This window comes from Marmota flaviventris, chromosome 9 (assembly GCF_047511675.1).
Source record: "Marmota flaviventris isolate mMarFla1 chromosome 9, mMarFla1.hap1, whole genome shotgun sequence".
Taxonomy (NCBI): domain Eukaryota; kingdom Metazoa; phylum Chordata; class Mammalia; order Rodentia; family Sciuridae; genus Marmota; species Marmota flaviventris.
Genome location: NC_092506.1, coordinates 9,807,465 through 9,827,619, shown reverse-complemented (window position 1 = coordinate 9,827,619; position 20,155 = coordinate 9,807,465). Strand labels below are relative to the sequence as shown.

The 20,155-nt window shown below is 38.0% G+C and overlaps 1 pseudogene; it reads left to right on the top strand.

Moving 5' to 3' along the window:
• The first annotated feature begins 6,129 nt into the window (after positions 1–6,129).
• Positions 6,130–11,135, top strand: LOC139706938 (organic anion transporter 7-like; annotated as a pseudogene).
• Positions 11,136–20,155: the final 9,020 nt, after the last annotated feature.

The following is a 20,155-nucleotide window of genomic DNA, read 5'->3' as shown; positions in this document are numbered from 1 at the left end:
GTTGAGGAGTGTTGTTTCATCTACATAGATGCTCCATTGTTTGGGGTATAAATACTTATGATTGTTATGTATTATTGATGTATATAGTTCCCTTAAGGAATATGCAATGTCCTTTTTTGTCCCTTTTGATTAACTTTGGCTGAAAGTCCACTTTATCTGATATGAGTATAGAAACTCCTGATTGTTTTTGTGATCCGTGTGATTAATATGTTTTTCCCATCCTTTCACCTTCAGTCTGTGGATGTATTTGCCTATGAGGTGAGTCTTTTGGAGAGAGCATATTGTTGGGTCTTGTTTTTTAATCCAATCTGCCAGTCTATGTCTTTTGATTGATGAATTTAGGCCATTAACATTCAAGGTTATTATTGAGATATATTTTGTGTTCCTGGCTATTTTGGTTTATTTCTGGTTTTTAAAGTGGCTTAGTTTCTCCTTTGTTTGACCATTTTTTTAGTTTTGTTCCTCTATTTGCTGGTTATCACTTCATTCCCATTGAATATTTTGTGGAAAATATTCTGTAGTGTAGTGTTTCTAGTTGTGAATTCTTTTAACTTTTGTTTATCATGGAAGGTTTTTATTTCATCTTCAAATCTGAAACTTAATTTTGCTGGATATAAAATTCTTAATCGGCATCAATTCTTTCAGAGCTTGAAATACATTATTCTAAGACCTCCTAGCTTTGAGGTTCTGGACTGAGAAATTAGTTGAGATCTGAATTGGTTTTTCCCTATATGTAATTTAATTTTTTCCTCTCATGGCCATTAAGATTTATCTTTATTCTATGTGTTAGTTATTCTCACTTTAATGTGTCTTGGTGTGTATCTGCTGTAATTGTTTACATTTTGGGTTCTGTAAGCTTCTTGTATTTGAGTTTCCATTTTATTCTTTAGGTTTGGGAGATTTTCTGCTATTATATCATTGAAAAGATAGTGTATTCCTTTGGTTTGTGTCTCTGCTCCTTTACCTATCTCAATAACTCTTAAATTTGGTCTTTTCATGTTATCCCATACTTCTTGGATGTTCTGTTCATAGTTTTTTACTGTCTTCTCTGCATGGTCAACTCTGTTTTCAAGATTTTATATTTTGTCTTCATTGCCTGAGGTTCTGTCTTCCAAGTTGTCTAGTCTATTGGTGATGCTTTCTATTGAATTTATAATTTGGTTTATTGATTCTTCATTTTGAGGATTTCTGTTTATTTCCCCCACTATCTCTAACTCTTTATTGAAGTGATCTTTCATTTCCTGTGTTTTTTTCTTTGATTTCATTCCTTATGCTATTCTTTAATTCACAGATCAGTTTAACTATGTACATTCTAAACTACTTTTCTGACTTTTTTTTATTGTGTTGTCAGTGGATTCTGTCATTGTAGCATCTTGGTTTGTTTGCGGTACTTTATTCCCTTGTTTTTTCATGTTGTTTGTGTGTTTGTCCATCTAGCTAAATGGACCTAGGGCAGCACAAATTCTACCTCATAGACCTCTAGTGTCACTGAAGTTTCCAGCACCTTTCCTTTAAGGGGGGAGACCAACTCAACAGCACCCAATGCAAACAACACACAGCTCCAAACCCACTAGATTCTATCAAGAATTCCACAGTTCTCACAACAAACATAAATAACAAGTTTAATTACTGTCCACACTATACACAGCAAATTTGCCAAAATGTTCACAATCCCAAATGTTGAACAAAGAGAAAAGAAGTGGTACAGGACATGATGCTCATGAGGGAACAGAAGAAAAGCCAGAAGCAAAAATCTATAGTAAGAGCAGAAGAAGAATTGACAGAGACTGACCACAGATGGGAGAAAAGATAGAGAATCCAGGAAAACAGACAAGCAAGAGGAAAAATATATACAATAAAAATTAAAAATATAAGAATACACAACAAAACTGCAAAATACCATCCATACACCACAGTTCTCAACAAACTGATGCATGAAATATACCAGGTCCCCAAACCAGTAGAAATGCTAGAGAAGAGAAAAAAAATCAAATCAACACAAAACAACAACAAAAACAAAACTCAATGGAAAACTGAACAACTGTTTGCTTCAGAGTTAAAAATTTTCTCAGTCCTATCTCTGATTTATGGGATTGCCTGGCTCACACAGACCCAGTCACTATCCCAACAATCTGGGATCAGATACCCCAGGCTTGGCTAAGTTGCAGTCCTAAGATCTCAATGCTGTTCCAATTAGCAGAGAGATCCCCAGAGATGCACTCATATAGAGGAGAGACACTGAAAAGAAGGTGGAAGATGGGGTCATCAGCACTCCCAACAGAAGGACTTCAGGTGCAGCCAACCCTGCAGGCATTCCAACACTAGACCTCTAGGGCCTAGTTGATGTCCCCAAACAGAGGCAACTGGCCTTGAGATGACAGTGGTGGCAAACTGGCTGCACCCTGACCCCCTAGGCCTGGCTGGTATCCCAAGATGGAGGTGGCTACGTGTAACCAAACTTGCTGACACTCTGGCAGCAGACCTCTGGATGGTGGCAGCAGTGGGTCAGCAGCAGCAGTGGCACCCAGAGAACAAGTTGGTGGCAGCAGCACCTGTGATAGTGGCACCCAGGGAGAAGAGCTCCAGGTGACAATAGCAGCAGCTGTGAGGGACAGTGGCATAGGTGGTAGCTGGGTGGTAAAAAGACCTCCAGGCATCAGGCAGCTGCGTGAAGAAAAGACCAAGTGGGGGCAGTGTGATGAGATGGCAGTGGTATAGGTGGCAGCCTTAGATATTTATTTTTGTCACAAACATGCATTCACAGACAAGGATATGTGCCCACACGCTAATAATGTTGAAGTATAATTATTTATGTACCTCTCTCTTACCCACTGAATTATAAGTTCCTTGAAAATTGTCTTGTACTTACCACATTTCTGCTATTAGAACAGAAAAGAGGCTCATGAATACTATCTGAATAAATGAGCAAGCCAGTTAAAATGTGAGGATGCCACTGGATGTACCCTCTGTCCTCCGTCACCGTCACACTCCCACCACTCTAAGCAATTTGCTTTCAGTGGTAATTGGTGATATGATTTTAAAAGTCAGTTTATTTTCATCTTCTTATATTTATTAGTGTGTATTAACTATACAGAATAATGGGTTTTATTGTGACACTTTTACACATGCTTATAACACACTGATCTCCCGGACTCCCTTCCAACTCCCTAGCAGGCCTTCTACTTACATGTCATTTTTTTCTTTCTTGATTCCACATGAGAGAAACATGTGATGCTTGCCTTAGTCTGACTTATTTTGATTAACATAATGATTTTCAATACCATCAATTTTCCTACAGATGACATAATTTTGTTCTTCCTTATGGGTGAATAATACTCCATTTTATAGCTATAATGCATTTTTGATGCATTCATCTATTGATGGGCATCTAGGCTGATTCCATGCCTTGGCTATTTGGAGTAGTGTGGTAATAACACGGGTATGCATGTATCTCCTTTGTATGCTGGCTTTATTTCCTTCAGATATACCCAGGAGTGTTATGGCTGAATCTTACAGTAGTTCTGTTTTTAGTTTTTGAGGAACCTTCAGAGTGGCTATACATTTCCCCCAACAGTGTGTAAGGGTTCCTTTTAGCAGCACCCTTACCAACATGTTCTTTTCTTTTTTATTTGTTCTTATTAGTTGTACATGAAAGAAGAATATTTTGATATATTATACATATATGGAGTATAGCTTCTCATTCTTCTGGTTGGACATGATGTAGAATTACATTGGTCCTGTAATCATATGTGCACACAGGAAAGTAATGTCCAGTTCATTCTACTATCTTTCCTATTCCCATTCCTCCTCCCCTTCATTCATTGCCCTCTGTCCAATCCAAAATACTTCTATTCTTCCCTACTCCTTCCCTTATTGTGAGTTAGCATCTGCATATGTGAGAACATTTGACATTTGTTTTTTTTGGAACTGGCTTATTTCATTTAGCATGATAATCTCCAGCTTCATTCATTTACTAGCAAATGCCATGATTTCATTCTTCTTTATGGCTGGATAGTATTCCTTTGTGTATATGTAGCACATTTTTAAAATTAATTTATCTGTTGAATAATATTCATTATCTGTTTGGTTCTATAGTTATTGTGAGTTGTACTGTTAAAAACATTGATGTGGCTGCATCACTGTAGTTTTGATAATAGTCATTCTGATTGTGGTGAGATGCAATCTCACTGCAGTTTTGATGTGAATTTCTCTGATGCCTAAAGATACTGAGCATTTATTTACATTTTTATTGATCATTTGTAAATCTTCTTTTGAGAAGTGTCTGTTCAGCTCACTTACCCATGTATTGACTAGGTTGTTTGTTCTTTTGCTGTTATATTTTATTTTATTTTTATTAGATCTTTATGATTATACATAGTAGTTGAATGGTGTTGTCTTTTTTGAGCTTTTATATATTCTGAATATTAATCCTCTGTTAGATAATAGCTGGCAAAGATTTTCTCCCATCCTTTTGACTGTCTTCCCTAAGTTGATTCATTTCCTTTAATGTGCAGAAGGCTTTTAATTTGATGTAATCCCATTTGTCAATTCTTGCCATTATCTCCTGAGTTCTTTTCAGGAAATCACTGCTTATACCAATATATTGAAGCATTGACCATATATTTTTCTCTAATAATTTCAAAGTGTCAGGTCTTATTTTAAGACCTTTGATCCATTTTGCATTGATTTCTGTACTGGAAAAAAGACAGGAATCTAGTTTTAAAATTTACAGGAAGAATTCCAGTTTTCCCAGAACCATTTGTTGAAGAGGATTCTTTCTCCAGCATGTTTTCAGTAACGTTGATGTAAATTAGAAAATTGTAGATGCATGGGAGTATTTCTGGACCCTTGATTCTATTCTGTTGGTCTACATGACTATTCTTGTACCAATACCATGTTGTTTTTGTTTTAATAGTTTTATAATAAATTTTGTGATACTTCCATCATTATTCTTTATGCTCAGAATTGCTTTGGCAATTCAATCTTCCATATGGATGTTAGGATTGTGTTTTTAGTTCTATGGAGAATGTCACTGGTAATTTGAAGGGCCTTACATTGCCTCTGTTCATGGCTTTTGGCAGTATGAGCTCAAGCAGAAAGTCACCAAAATGTAGGACCATACTTCATGTGTTAGTCATCTTTTCATCACTTTGACCAAAATACCTGACAAGAACAGCATAGAGAGGAACAAAAACTTATTTGGGGCTCACCATTTCAGAGATATAGTACATGGTTGGCCAATTTGGTTGCTCTGTCCCTGATATGGGGTAGACAATTGTAGCAGAAAGACCAGGCAAAGAAAGATTCTTAGCTCCAGCAGCCAGGAAACAGAGAGAGGGAGAGAGGCAAAGGTTAGAGGGGTGTGCACTAGGAGCCAAGGAGAAGATGTGATCCCCAAGTGCAGTGATCTATGTGTTCCAGCCAAGGCCTATCTGCCTAAGTTACCTCCCAGTAGCCACTCATATTATAAAACCATCATATAAATTAACCCACTGATGAGGTTAGAGCACTCATAAAGTAATCATAGCAGCTCTGAATATTCCTGCATTGCATAACATATGAACTTTTGTGGGGTATCTTGCATCCAAAACGTAACACTTCACTGAATTAATTTTACTTGGAATGATTTTCATGACCTCTGTCAATCAAGATTTAGTACTAAACAAACCAAAAATTTCCTCTTACCATCTCTCCTAGAAAAATCAAACCCTTCAATCAGTACTCAAACTACCTATTCTGTAAAAAAAATCATAAAACATGTAACAGCATTATTCTGTCTTTTTTTTCCTCAGAGAATTTGGAGATCAATGTTCAAAGTTGACTGCAGTTTATTTTCCATGACAAGAATTTTCATAAAGTACATTAACAGATTTAATTGCAGAAAGCAGATCAATAAAAATATTTCTATCATTGATTTAAAGAAATCAGTCACCTAAATAACCTAATGACTAGGGGATATTAGTTCCATGGACTTGCCACAGAAGTGAAGAGGGGACCATTAAAGAGAAATTGAGGTCAGGATCAACACCCTTTTCTGTGTCATAGTGAAAGAGGATAGAACACTTTGTTCTTTGAACTTATCCAGATAACTTCACTTTGCCTTTAGTTGGGGAGAGTCATAGAGACACCATGGCCTTTCAGGATCTCCTGGATGAAGTTGGTGGTCTGGGAAGGTTCCAGATAATTCAGATGGCTTTTCTTCTTACCTACAATGCCATGGCACAGACTCATATTATATTGGAAAATTTCACTGCAGTCATCCTTGGTCATTGCTGCTGGGTCTACCTCCTTGACAATGATGCTGTCTCTAACAAGGACACTGGGACCCTCAGCCAAGAAGCCCTCCTGAGGATCTCCATCCCACTAGACTCAAACCTGAGGCCAGAGAAATGTCATCGCTTCATCCACCCACAATGGCAGCTCCTTAATATGAATGGAACCTTCTCAAACATGAGTGAAGTGACTGGGTATATGACCAGAGCTCGTTCCTCTCCACCACCGTGACTGAGGTAACAGGCTTAATTTTCCACTTGTGAGTGCTTGACATGTAGAAACAAAGAAAATAATGAACATGTTTTGAGATTTTAATTGCTGTGTGGATGCTGGTTCTTCTTTTTTTCCCCCCAGAAGCTATTGGTTCTTTATGCAATATGGGACACATACATAGTGTAATGATAAATAAAAAAATAGAAATCCAATATCATGGCACTTTTATTCTCGTGATGATTACAGTTTAAGCAAGTAAATCATGTGTCTTGTTAAAAATGTCGTGTTAGTCAGTAATTCCCTGCCATGATTGCCAATTAGAGGCATCTGGTAGGTTGATCAAAACCTACATACCAAGAATGAACTCCTAGAGTAATCATGTGGGAAGGTGTGCAGTGGTATTCAAGATTCAGTAAATTCTTCAAGGTCCTTGAATGATGGTGCCAAATTTGAGAACTTTTCAGCATGTGTGAAAAGTGATAATTAATGTAATCCACAGGTGTAAGGTAGTCTTCCTAGATAAACATTTGTTTAAACTGAGGATTGTATGGTAGAATTCAAATATTTTTGAAAAGAGAAGTTGTAGAAGAAGATAGGGGCCTATTATAATGAAAACTGCAGGTCTGTGAAGGTGTTTTGTTATGCTGGTTTCCTTGTCTTCCATTGGGACCTAGTATGTGAATCTCAGTCACTGAATTCAGTGTCTAAATTCTTCTTCATGGGTGGAATGTTAATTGGAAACATTGTATGTGGCTATTTGTCATACAAGTGAGTGTCTCTGGTTCACAGCTCTTTCCTCCCGGTGGGTACTCTTATTAGCTTATGAATTATTCATCCATTATAAAACACTTATTGCAAACTACACTGTCCTGGGAATACCTTTGTTCCTAGGGATCTACAAACACAAATGCAAAATTTAATTCAGTGTGGTGAGACCTAATTTTAAAAGTTTGAGTCTTGTGTGCAGGACATCACCATAAGATGTGGAAGTGTTTTGCCAAAGGGTATGGAAAGAAGATGCAACATCATGGGGTTTGAATGTCACAAAGAGTGACAAAGTGTTTCTCTGGGGACACAGATGAAGATGGGTCACCACATCAGGTCCAGCCTGCTAGAATATGCTGCTATGGAAAAGAACACTGTCAGTATTGCCCAAGGGCATTGTGCTCAGTCCCTCCTGGATACTGCACCAAATCCTTTTGGTGCCAAGAGAATGCTCATTGTGCTTGTGTGGACAATGCAGTATGGCTTGACTGTCCCATTCCTCCTGCAGAGTCTACAGCAACATGTCATTTGTGGTGTGTGGGAGGTCTTGCCTGTCACCTTCAATTTTGCTTTTGCCAGAACAACTTTTTAAGGATGACTTTCAACCATGTAGGGTAATTAATTTAATGACAATTAGTGTTGCAATTTGTGGTACAACAATTTTGATCCCGTGCCTTTACATGTGCTTTGAAATGATAGACAATGATTGCCCTCATACTTTACTGCCAATTAACTTAGTTTTTGAGGATATGAAGTAGTCTCTTTTAACTTTAATTGCCTTGTACTAATAACTAGTATGAAGAATTTCTTTTTTAAAGTAATTATAAATAGTTCTTAAATATGAAGACTATACTTGGCATTTCAGTAGTCCCTCTATCTTTATCATATCTATCATATCATATCATATCTATAACCATAGACATCTTTTATTTTTAATCCAATGAATAAAATTTGACTTAGGTCCATTTCTAAGTATGTACAATAAATAAGGTTGCAATATTCAAAATAAAATGTTTTCAACAGTGGCACCTTATTGAGTATAAGCAAGTACTTCTGTGACTAGATTCATTTCTTATGAACCTCAAGCATCCTTTGTCTATATTTTGCCTAATTTTTTTATTCCTTGCTTATGTTAATAAATCCTATTAAAATAGAACTTCAATTTATTTATGTACTGATTTTATGAACTGCTATGCTGATAAATTCATAAATGAAGAACAATTTTATAAATAAAGAACAAGTTCATGAATAAAGAATACTAGGGATTATCATTTGAGGAGCTAAAAAATAAAATAAATAATAGTAGATTGAAAACAATCATTTTGTGCAAAGAACTTTCAGAGTACCACACATTTTACCCACATATGCACTATGGGAGTATCAGAAGGAGAACAGAGAGATTAATAGGCTGAGAAATCATTTGAAAAAGTTTTGCAATATACAAATATTAGTAGTTCTAGAAGATTTGTTTTAGATACTTATTTTTTTTATTTCACAACCATATCATCTGCAAGTAAGGATAGTTTAACTTCTTGTTTTTGCTTCTTCTGCCTTTGGCTATGTTCTCCACAGTACTAGGATCTACCTTTCAATGATAAATGAAACATGTGAGAACTGACATCCTGATTTTCTTGATGATTTTCAGTGAATGTACTGTGCTTTTCAGTCCTGTGTATGCCATTAACTATATAGAGTTCTGATAGATTCCCTTAATAAGTTTCAGGAAGTTCCCTTTCATTTCTAGTTTTCTGAGTGCTTTGCTTATGAAAGATTTTGAATTTGATATCTGATCTCTGGAGAATAATGTGTCTTAATTGATTCTGAAGGTCTAGCAAAATACCTGATACTGGGTAATTTATAAATAGTAGAATTGTGTTTCTCACAGATCTGGAGACTGGAAAGTCCAAGGTCAGGGTATCAGCTTATTGGATAACTGGTAGTGTCTTGCTGTCTGCTGTCTTCACACAGCAGAGGAAGACTAAACTGTATTCTTATATTGTGGAAGGGTCAATATCTCATTCAAATGGAAAGAATATATAAGAATATTCTCTAAGGAAGCTGAGACATCAGAATTATTAGAAAATTAGTCACATAAATAAATAGTTTACATGTGCTCAAAAAATAGAAGAGATCATGAAAATAGAGATGAAGAAAATTAGTAAAAAATGTATGGTAAGTGAGACTATCAATAATAAGATAGGAATTGTAAAGCAGAAACCAAACAGAAATCTGCAAGAGAAAAGTATAATAGCTGAATAAAAATGAATCCATGAACTTAAATGAGAATCAGTAGGAATCATCAAGTCTGATGAGCCAAAAAATAAAATTAAAAAATAATTAAAAAAACTAGATTGAAGGAAGATGCTAGCATGCAAAGGATGTATGGAGCACCACGCAGTGCACCCACATATGCACTATGGGAGTCTCAGAAGGAGAAAAGAGAGAGTAGTGGGCTCAGACATTATTTGAAGAAATCTCACAATATACAAATCCAATTGTCCCAATAAAATCTAAGCAGGTAAACTCAAAGGCCATCACTATGATATATTACAATAAAAATGTTAAATTCAAAGAGTGAACTCGAATGAAGCAAGAAAGAAGAGCATTCTCACATACAATGGCTCCTCAATAGAATATTAGATGACTTTTTTTTCTTCAGAAAACATGGAAGCATCCTAGCCTCCTCTTCTCAATAAGAGTCATTCCACTGTGTTAGCTATGCATCTGTAAATTCATGTTTTACAAAATGAGACAGTTGGGTTTGTGTATCTAAATTTACATATAATTCAAATGTGCTGTCTCTTTCTCTCCTTTTGTGTACTTAGCATTATGTTTCTGAGATACACACACATTCCTATTAGTACTTTTAGTTCACATTTCTAATTGTCACATAATGCTCTACAATGGAGATCCATAATAGTGTTCCTGAGCTGCTTTTTGGTAATGGACAACCAGATTACCACCCAATGCTCGCTGTCCCAAAACTAAGGAAATGGTCAATTTTTATGTGTTTTTCCTGTGAGAAAGTACATGGTATATTTTTACATATCTGTTTTGTTGCCCAAGGCCCAAAATCCAAACTCAGCAGATAGAGACTCTTACCCCAACCCATCAACAACTTTGATGTACCACTTCACAGATGTTCCTATTATATCATGTTAACCATAATCTAGGCAGTTCTAGAATCCCAAGGGCTGATTTTAACACTTTATGCATGATATTGACTTTCCACTATGCTAGTGTATGGTACAGTGCAAGAGATCTTTATGTTTATTAATATTTCTAACACTGTAACACATCTTATATAGCTTGAATTGGTGCCAAACTACTGGTAAAAATTGAAGAAGTTTTGTTCATACAATATCTATTTACAAAGAAGGAGAGTTGATTTGAGGACATCAGCTGTTAGTTCTTTATGGATATTTCATAGGTGTGAAGTGTTTTCTTTGTGCTAATTTTTACCACAGTTGTTATTGTTCCCACAATCTCATCTTTCCCTTTTCCATAGGTTTGGGAGGAGGTTACTTCTCCAGCTGGCTGTCACTGACACCTGTGCTGGCTTTGCTCCCACTTTCCAGGTTTAGTGCTCACTTGGTCTCCTGGCTGGCATGTCCACCATGGCCATCCTGACAAATGCCATTCTTCTCAGTAAGTCAGCACTGACTCTTGGACATTTATTGAGCTTTGACTTTGACCTTGATATTCTACCTTTGCTTGAAGTAATTATTCAGTGATGTTTTCTCTCAGTTGCAGAATGGACAAGTCCCAAATATCAAACCATGAGAACAACAATGACAGTCTGTGCTGCTACTTTTGGAAACATTATGTTGGGAAGCCTGGCTTTTGCTATTCTCATACTCTCCAGCTGGTCATGTCTATATTGATGTTCTTCATATTTATTTCCTCAAGGTATGAGCTCCTTTTGCTCTTTCTCTTACTGGATTGTGGGATGGGATATGGCATCAGGACATAAAAAATTATTTTGTCTTGATTCTACACCTGAGGATATGCTCTCAGAACAGGTGTCCATGTGTGATTTGAGAAGCAGGGTAAGTAGGACTGTCAGATGAAATTGAGAACACTGAATAATCTTTCTTTTTTTAGCAGCTAGGAGAGTTAATTGGAGAAACATATGCTTAGAAGGTGCAGCGTGGACAGAACAAAAGCTTCAGCCCTGGTATCTGAGGGAGTCTTGGTTAATATGCTTTTCTAAGTTGTTTGTCTATGTGTAATTTGAACAGCAGGGAAAGTAGAACTGTCAGGTGAAATTTAGGACATTGAATAATCTTTCAATTTACAATAACTAATAAATATTTTTGGAAAATTATATCCCAAGTATTGCAAGAGATATATGAAAATTACTCACTGTTTATGTGAATTTCTCTTTAACTGTTTTATACTGTATTTACTAATTAGGTAAAATATAAAATATCCAATTATATTAATATCATAGATATACAACAATAATTTTTTAAAATTTTTTATTTGTTTTAATTAGTTATACATGAGAGTAGAATGCATTTATGCACTTTTGGTATATTATACATAGATAGGTTATAATTTATCATTTTTCTGATTGTACATATTGTATAATCACATTGGTCATGCAGTCATACATATATGTAAGTTAATAATGTATATTTTATTCTAGTATTCTTCCTATCTCTGTATCCCTTCCCCTTCCTTCACTCCCCTCTACCAAATTTAAGGTAACTTTATTCTTCTCTAATGTCTCCTACCTTATTGTTAATTAGCATCTGCATATCAGAGAAAACATTTGGCCTTTGGTTTTTGAGGATTGGCTTATTTTGCTTAGCATGATATTCTCCAATTCTATCCATTTACCAGAAAATGCCATAATTTATTCTTTATTATGCTGGGTAATATTCCATTGAATATATTTATACCACATTTTCAGGCTGGGGATATAGCTCAGTTGGAAGAGTGTTTGCCCTACATACATAATGCCCTGTGTTCAACCCCCAGCACCACAATATATGTGTGTATGTGTGTGTGTGTGTGTGTGTGTGTGTGTGTGTGTGTGTGTGAGAGAGAGAGAGAGAGAGAGAGAGAGAGAGAGAGAGAGAGAGATTTTCTAATGAAGGACACCAGGATTGGTTTCATAGTTTAGCTATTGTGAATTGAGCTTCTATAAACATTTGATGTGGCTGTATCACTGTAGTATGCTGATTTTCGGTCCTTCGATATAGACCTGGGTGTAGGATAGCTGAGTCAAATGGGGGTTCCATTTCAAGTTTTCTGAGGAATATAAATACTGCTTTCCTTAGTGGTTGTACGAATTTTCAGTCCCACCAGCAGTGTATGAGTATACTTTTCCTCCACATCCTCACCAACATATTATTGTATTCTTGATGATTGCCATTCTGACTGGAGTAGTTTTGGTTTGCATTCCTTTAATTGCTAGAGACGTTGAACATTTTTTCATATATTTGTTGATTGATTGTATTTTTTTAGTTTTATTGATTGCCGCAGTCTGGCTGGGCACAATCAGAAGCCACTTGTCAAAAGAAACTAACTTTATTTTTAGAACCAAACACGCCAAACAAAACAGCCTCTCAGGAAAAATCCTCAGAGCCTCAACTGCCACCACCGGCTTTCCACACGCCTGTCTCTCCCCCCACAAGCTTCTTTTCACCTCCCACAATCCTCCTGCTCTTGAGGCCGATTGGCTGGGTCACGTGGGCAGAGCCAAAAAGTCCCCCAATGAGCAGCTCCGTGGTCTGAAAGGGCAGGGAAACAGTCCAATGAGCATCACCGCAGAGGAGCCAATCAGCTAGATGTTGCTGGGGCCGAGGAGCCAATCAGCTAGATGTTGCTGGGGCCGCTGTGAGCCAATCATCAGCCGGCAGCTGGATTGCTGGCAGCTGGAAGTTTGCTGGGGCCCCTTCGGCTGTGGCTCTCAACATCTCCCCCTCTCTGTTTAAACAACAAGCATGTGGCTTAGGGACCGTGTCTGTTAGGCAGTCCAATTCAACATATGGTCCTTACCCGTCATCGGATGAACTGACCTCTAGGCGTCAGCCTCCTGTCTTAGGTTGGTACCACTGCAATTGGATCATACCCGTCACTGACTACTGGTCCACCATACAGCTATACTTGTGGATAGGCCTTTGCACCAGTGGGGGGGGGTGAGGTTCTTTGCCTCACCTCTGTTGGCCCCCAAATTTTAGACCATCACTAGTAGAGGAGGATGCAAAATGCCATGACATTAAGCCAATTGAGGGCTCCTTTGAAAAATTGTACCACCGGTGACATCATCAGCAAAAATACCCCAACACTACCACAAGTCGCTGCACCAACAGATAGTTCACAATGCATACAGGTGAGCTCACAATGTGTCCAGGCAAGTTCTCCAAGCAGTTCAGTGATGGCTATTGTAGAAGCTGTAGATTGGTTTTATCTTTGACTTCACCAGCACTGGGATGAAGATAGGAATGCAATGACCAAAAAGACAATAAAGGATTAGATGGTAAGTGGTTATCAAATGAAACATTAGATTTGCACATGATTATTGCCCAAGTATTTAACTCATTAGCTAACTCATCAATTTGATTCATAGTATATGGAGTAATAATTTTATTGGGAGAAATTCCAAACACTCCCTTTGCTGCTTTTATTCCTTTGAGTATTAATTGTCCTACAGCCTCAGGATACCTAGTAAGAATAGTGTTAGGAGAATAAGATAAATGTATCCATAATAATGGACCTTCTTGCCAAAATACTCCTGTAGGAATATTTTTTGTTGTTAGTACAATAAATAATAAAGGCAAACTTATATCAATTCTATCCAAATGCATATTTTCCATATATGTTTCAATGATTTTTAATGCCTTTCTTGCTTCAGGCGTTAACATTCGGGGTGAATTTGGATCTGATGGACATTTTAGGATATCAAATAAAGGTCCCAACTCTCCTGTTGGTATACCTAAATAAGGCCTTATCCAATTTATGTCTCCTAATAACTTTTGAAAGTCATTAAGTGATTTGAGTTGATCTACTCGTATTTGAATTTTTGGTGGATGGACCATTGTTGAGGATAATAGAACTCCTAAATAATTGATTGGAAAATTTAATTGTACTTTATCTATTGCTATCTCTAGATTATAATTTTTTAATAAGTTTGTAAGTGTGGCATAACATTCTAGCAATGTGTTTTTATCTTTGTGTGCTAATAATACATCATCCATATAGTGAAATATTTGTAGTTCAGGATTTTGATTTCTAAGTGGCTGGATTGCTTTGTTAACATAAATTTGACACATAGTTGGGCTGTTAGCCATCCCTTGAGGGAGTACTTTCCATTCATATCTCTGATCAGGACCTTCATGATTCAGTGCAGGGATAGTAAATGCAAAACGTGGACTATCCTCAGGATGAATTGGAATTGAAAAAAAACAATCTTTAATATCTATAACTAAAACATACCAGGTTTTTGGCAAAGCAGACAACTGAGGAATCCCTGATTGAGCAGGTCCCATAATAACCATCTCATTATTAATGGCTCTTAAATCTTGCAATAATCTCCATTTACCAGATTTCTTTTTGATGACAAAAATGGGAGTATTATGGGGAGATACAGAAGGTTGTATATGTCCTTCCGCTAATTGTTGTTTGACCAGGTCATGGGCTGCTTGTATCTTTTCTTTAGTCAGGGGCCACTGAGGAACCCATACTGGTCTTTCTGATTTCCAAGTAATTTTTATTGTCTCAGTGGCCCTTTCTGAAAATCCAACCCATGTCTTTCTGTTCCTTGATCTATTTGTATTGGTGCTGCTATACCTTGTTCTTGTTTTTCTAATCTTTTTCCTTCCCTAAAACCTTGTCTAGTCATAATAGTGGGTGCATTTTGGTTGATGTTATTTGTTAATGTCAAACCTAATTGATCTAGGACATCTCGTCCCCATAAATTTACGGGAAGATGATCCAATACATATGGCTGTATAGTTCCTTCACATCCTTCAGGATCCTTCCAATCTAATACCATTGCACTTCTATGGGGATTAGTCGCCACTCCTAGGCCTCGAAGCGTTTGAGTGGCTTGTTGTAATGGCCAATGTTTTGGCCATTCTTGACGAGAGATGATGCTAAGGTCTGCACCTGTATCCAGTAGTCCATTAAATTCATGTCCTTGAATATTTAGTTTTAGCATGGGGCGAGAATCTAAATTTAAAGAAAGCATAGCCCAATCTACACCTGTGGAGCCTAATCCCTTGGAACCTCTTTCTACAGTACGACTGGAAAATTTATCATGTAGGCTGGGTATTATTAGTAACTGTGCTATTCTATCTCCTGGTGAAATTACTGATATACCCTTTGGAGAACTGGCTATAATTTTTATTTCACCTTCATAATCGGGATCAATTACCCCAGGACTTATCATAAGTCCTTTTAGAGTAGAAGAGCTGCGTCCCAATAATAAGCCTACTGTTCCTTTGGGAAGAGGTCCTTTCACCCCTGTGGGAATGATTTGAACTCCCATCTCTGGAGTTAGTACTGCTCTGGCGGAGGCGCAGATGTCCAACCCTGCGCTCCCTCTGGTTTGTCTGATGAGGGATCTGATGGACAATGTGTCCTGGGCACTACCCTGATGGGGTTGCTGGGTTCCTCCAGTGCTCCGTATATTTGTGGTTTTGGGCCCCGGAGCATTGGGCCCCCCTGTCCATTTTTTGGCAATGGAGCCCAATGCCTTTCTCCACGATATCGTGGATAAACACCTGGTCCTTGTTCGTTTTTTGATAATGGAATACCCTCTATGGTGGTTTGAGAACGGCATTCATTAGCCCAATGTCTCCCTCTACGGCATCGTGGGCAAATACCTGGTATTCTACTCCTTTGATACCTAGTTTTGTTAAACCCTCCTCCAATGGGGCAATTCCTTTTAAAATGTCCTGTTTGTTCACAATTGTAGCATGTTCTTGGCCTGGCATCTAAAGCCTGTTTTACTGCAGCTGCCACAATTTGCCCTTGTTCATTAATGTCTCTGGCATCTAAAGCCTGTTTTACTGCAGCTGCCACGACTTGCTCTTGTTCATTAATGTCTCTACATAATTTAATATATGTGTTTAAATCTTCATGTTTCCATGGTCTAATGATATCTCTGCACCAATGATTTGCTTGCTCATAAGCCAGGTGTTTTAGTAATGGCATTGCTTGTTCTGTATTCCCAAAAACTCTGGTAGCTGTTTGAATAAGCCTATCTACAAATTCAGCATAAGGTTCATTAGCTCCTTGTATTACCTTAGATAATTGACCTTGTAAACCTCCATGTCCTTGTAAAGTCTTCCATGCCTTAATTGCATCTGCAGCAATTTGTGCGTATACGCCAGGATCATATGCAATTTGTTGCTGCTGATCCTCATAAGGTCCCTTTCCTAACAACATATCTAGATTTCTCTGAGGATAACCAGCTGCTGCATTTCGCCTAGCCGTCTCCTTGCAAAATTCCTCATTGGCAACCTTCCATAACAGGTATTGTCCTCCATTTAGCACAGCTTTACACATATTAGCCCAATCTGCTGGCGTCATGTTCAAGTTTTTAATGGATTCGACCATGCTTACAGTGAAGGGTGCTTGAGGACCATAGGTTGTTACAGCCTCTTTTAGCTGCTTCACTGTTTTGAAATTTAAAACTTGGTAAAATCGCTGCCCTCCTGCCTCAAATACAGGGCATGTTAATATTTGAGATCTTGTCTCAGGATCCCAACTATCAACTTCAGGGGTTGGGGACCTCCCAGCATATGGAGGTGGCCTTGTTAGTTGGACACTTACGTCCTCTGGTGATAGAAAGGTGTTAGTAGCAGTCTCCTTTTGTAACTTTCCCCCTGATGGCTTTTTCTGTTTTACACTTTCTTTCTCTGTCTGACTAGCTTGAGAGGCCTTCTCTTTTACTTGAATCTTTTCCTCTGTCTGACTAACTTGAGAGACCTTCTCTTTTACTTGAATCAATATGTCTTCTCCTTCCTCTACCATTGTCTGAACTGAAGGCTTTGGACTAAGCAAACAAGATATGAACGTCCACAATGGCAATGTGCCAACTGGCAGAGTCCCTGGGCTTTTCTTTTCTATTCTTTTTAAATCTTCACCATGATGGTTCCATTGTGATATATTTAACAACTCCTCCTTAAAAAGCCATGGGCTACATTTTTGTATTGTATCAACGTATGCCCTGACTGCTATTGATTTTACTGGGATGCCTCCTTCCTCTAACAATTTACTTAACACTCTTTCAGTTTGTTTTTTACTAATTTCTGATCCCGTATTTCTACTATAATACAACCCAACAAGATGACGCCTAACAAAACTGAAACAGAGTGAAACAAAATTGAAACAACACAAAATCATTATAATAGCCTCCTGAAATGTCCATCCGTCCTTTCTCCCTATCTGTTCCTCAGATGTGAGCGGTTTTTCTTCCATCTTACACATCTCCAGGGACAGGCAACTTAAAACAAAAGTGAAACAAAATAACAAAAGAAGAATCTTAAAATGGCTACCCATCCTCTCGCCCTGCCCTCAGGGGCGAGCAGTTTCACTTACCCTCAGTCGCTCCCCGTACGGGCCACCAAATGCCGCAGTCTGGCTGGGCACAATCAGAAGCCACTTGTCAAAAGAAACTAACTTTATTTTTAGAACCAAACACGCCAAACAAAACAGCCTCTCAGGAAAAATCCTCAGAGCCTCAACTGCCACCACCGGCTTTCCACACGCCTGTCTCTCCCCCCACAAGCTTCTTTTCACCTCCCACAATCCTCCTGCTCTTGAGGCCGATTGGCTGGGTTACGTGGGCAGAGCCAAAAAGTCCCCCAATGAGCAGCTCCGTGGTCTGAAAGGGCAGGGAAACAGTCCAATGAGCATCACCGCAGAGGAGCCAATCAGCTAGATGTTGCTGGGGCTGAGGAGCCAATCAGCTAGATGTTGCTGGGGCCGCTGTGAGCCAATCATCAGCCGGCAGCTGGATTGCTGGCAGCTGGAAGTTTGCTGGGGCCCCTTCGGCTGTGGCTCTCAACAATTGATTTTATATTTTAAAAATACACAATAGCAGAATGCATTACAATTCTTATTATACATGTAGAGTACAATTTTTAATATTTTTGTATACAGAGTATGTTCACACTAATTTATGTCTCTATACATGTACTTCGTTTTCTTGCATTATAATTCTTATTACACTTATATACCACAATTTTTGATATCTCTGTTTATATAGAAAGTATGTTGATATCCAATTCGAGTTTTTTTAATTGATTTTTTAAAAATACATGACAGTTGAATGTATTACAATTCTTATTATACATATACAGCACAATTCTTCATCTTTGTATATATGTTTGCACCAATTCATGTCTTTATACATGTACTTGTTTTTTTGCAATTCAATTCTTATTACACATATATACACAATTACACAACTATATTACAAAATTTTTCATGTCTCTGTTTGTATATAAAGTAGGTTGACACCCAATTCATGTCTTCATACATGTACTTTGGATAATGATGTTCATCACATTTCACCATCTTTGCTAATCCCCTCCTCCTCCCTTTCCCTTCCTCCCCTCGTCCCTATCTAGAATTTATCTACTCATCCCATGTTCTCCCTCCCTACCCCATTATGAGTCAGTCTCTTTATATCAGAGAAAACATTTGGCATTTTTTTTTGGGATTGGGTAACTTCACTTAGTATTATTTTCTCCAACACCATCCATTTACCTGCAAATGCCATGATTTTATTCTCTTTTATTGCTGAGTAAAATTCCATTGTGAATATATGCCACATTTTTTTAATCCATTCATCCACTGAAGGGCATCTAGGTTGGCTCCACAGTTTAGCTATTGTGAATTGTGCTGCTATAAACATTGATGTGGCAATAGTATTCTGTTTTTAAGTCCTTTGGGTATAGTCCGAGGAGAGGGGCAGCGGGGTCAAATGGTGGTTCCATTCCCAGATTTCCAAGGAATCTCCATACTGCTTTCCATAATGGCTGCACCAATTTGCAGTCCCACCAGCAGTGTATGAGTGTACCTTTATTCCCACATCCTCACCAACACTTATTGTTGTTTGTCTTCAAAATAGCTGCCATTCTGACTGGAGTGAGATAATATCTTAGAGTAGTTTTGATTTGCATTTTTCTGATTGCTAGAGATGATGAGCATTTTTCCATATATTTGTTGATTGATTTTATATCCTCTCTGAGAAGTGTCTGTTCAGGTCTTTGGCCCATTTGTTGATTGGGTTATTTGTTTGTTTGTTTTTTTTTTTGGTGGGTGCTTAGCTTCTCGAGTTCTTTATATACCCTAGAGATTAGTCCTCTTTCTGATGTGTGAGAGGCAAAGATTTGCTCCCAGGATGTAGGTTCTCTGTTCACCTCACAGATTGTTTCTTTTGCTGAGAAGAAACATTTTAGTTTGATTCCATCCCATTTATTGATTCTTGGTTTTAATTCTTGCACCAAAGGAGCCTTTTTAAGGAAGTTGGGGCCTAATCCCACATGATGAAGATTATGGCCTACTTTTTCTTCTATTGGACGCAGAGTCTCTTGTTTAATTCCTGGGTCCTTGATCCATTTTGAGTTAAGTTTGTGCATGGTGAGAGATAGGGGTTTAATTTCATTTTGTTGCATATGTGTCGCGACCCCTCGCCAGCAAGGGAAAACACGACACAGGATTCTTCTTTCAGCAGTTTATTCAGGCCTTGATTCAAGTATCATCTTCTAGTGACCCCCCGCCGAGCGCCCAAGCACAGCCTAATAAAGCCTCCCGCATACCAATCCCAAGCTGCCACGTGGATCTTTCTCATAGGGTGGTAAGGGATTGCACGCCAATTCTCCATAAAAGGAGTTGTTTATCACAGGCCACAGTGGAAGCCGGCGCCATCTTCTAATGG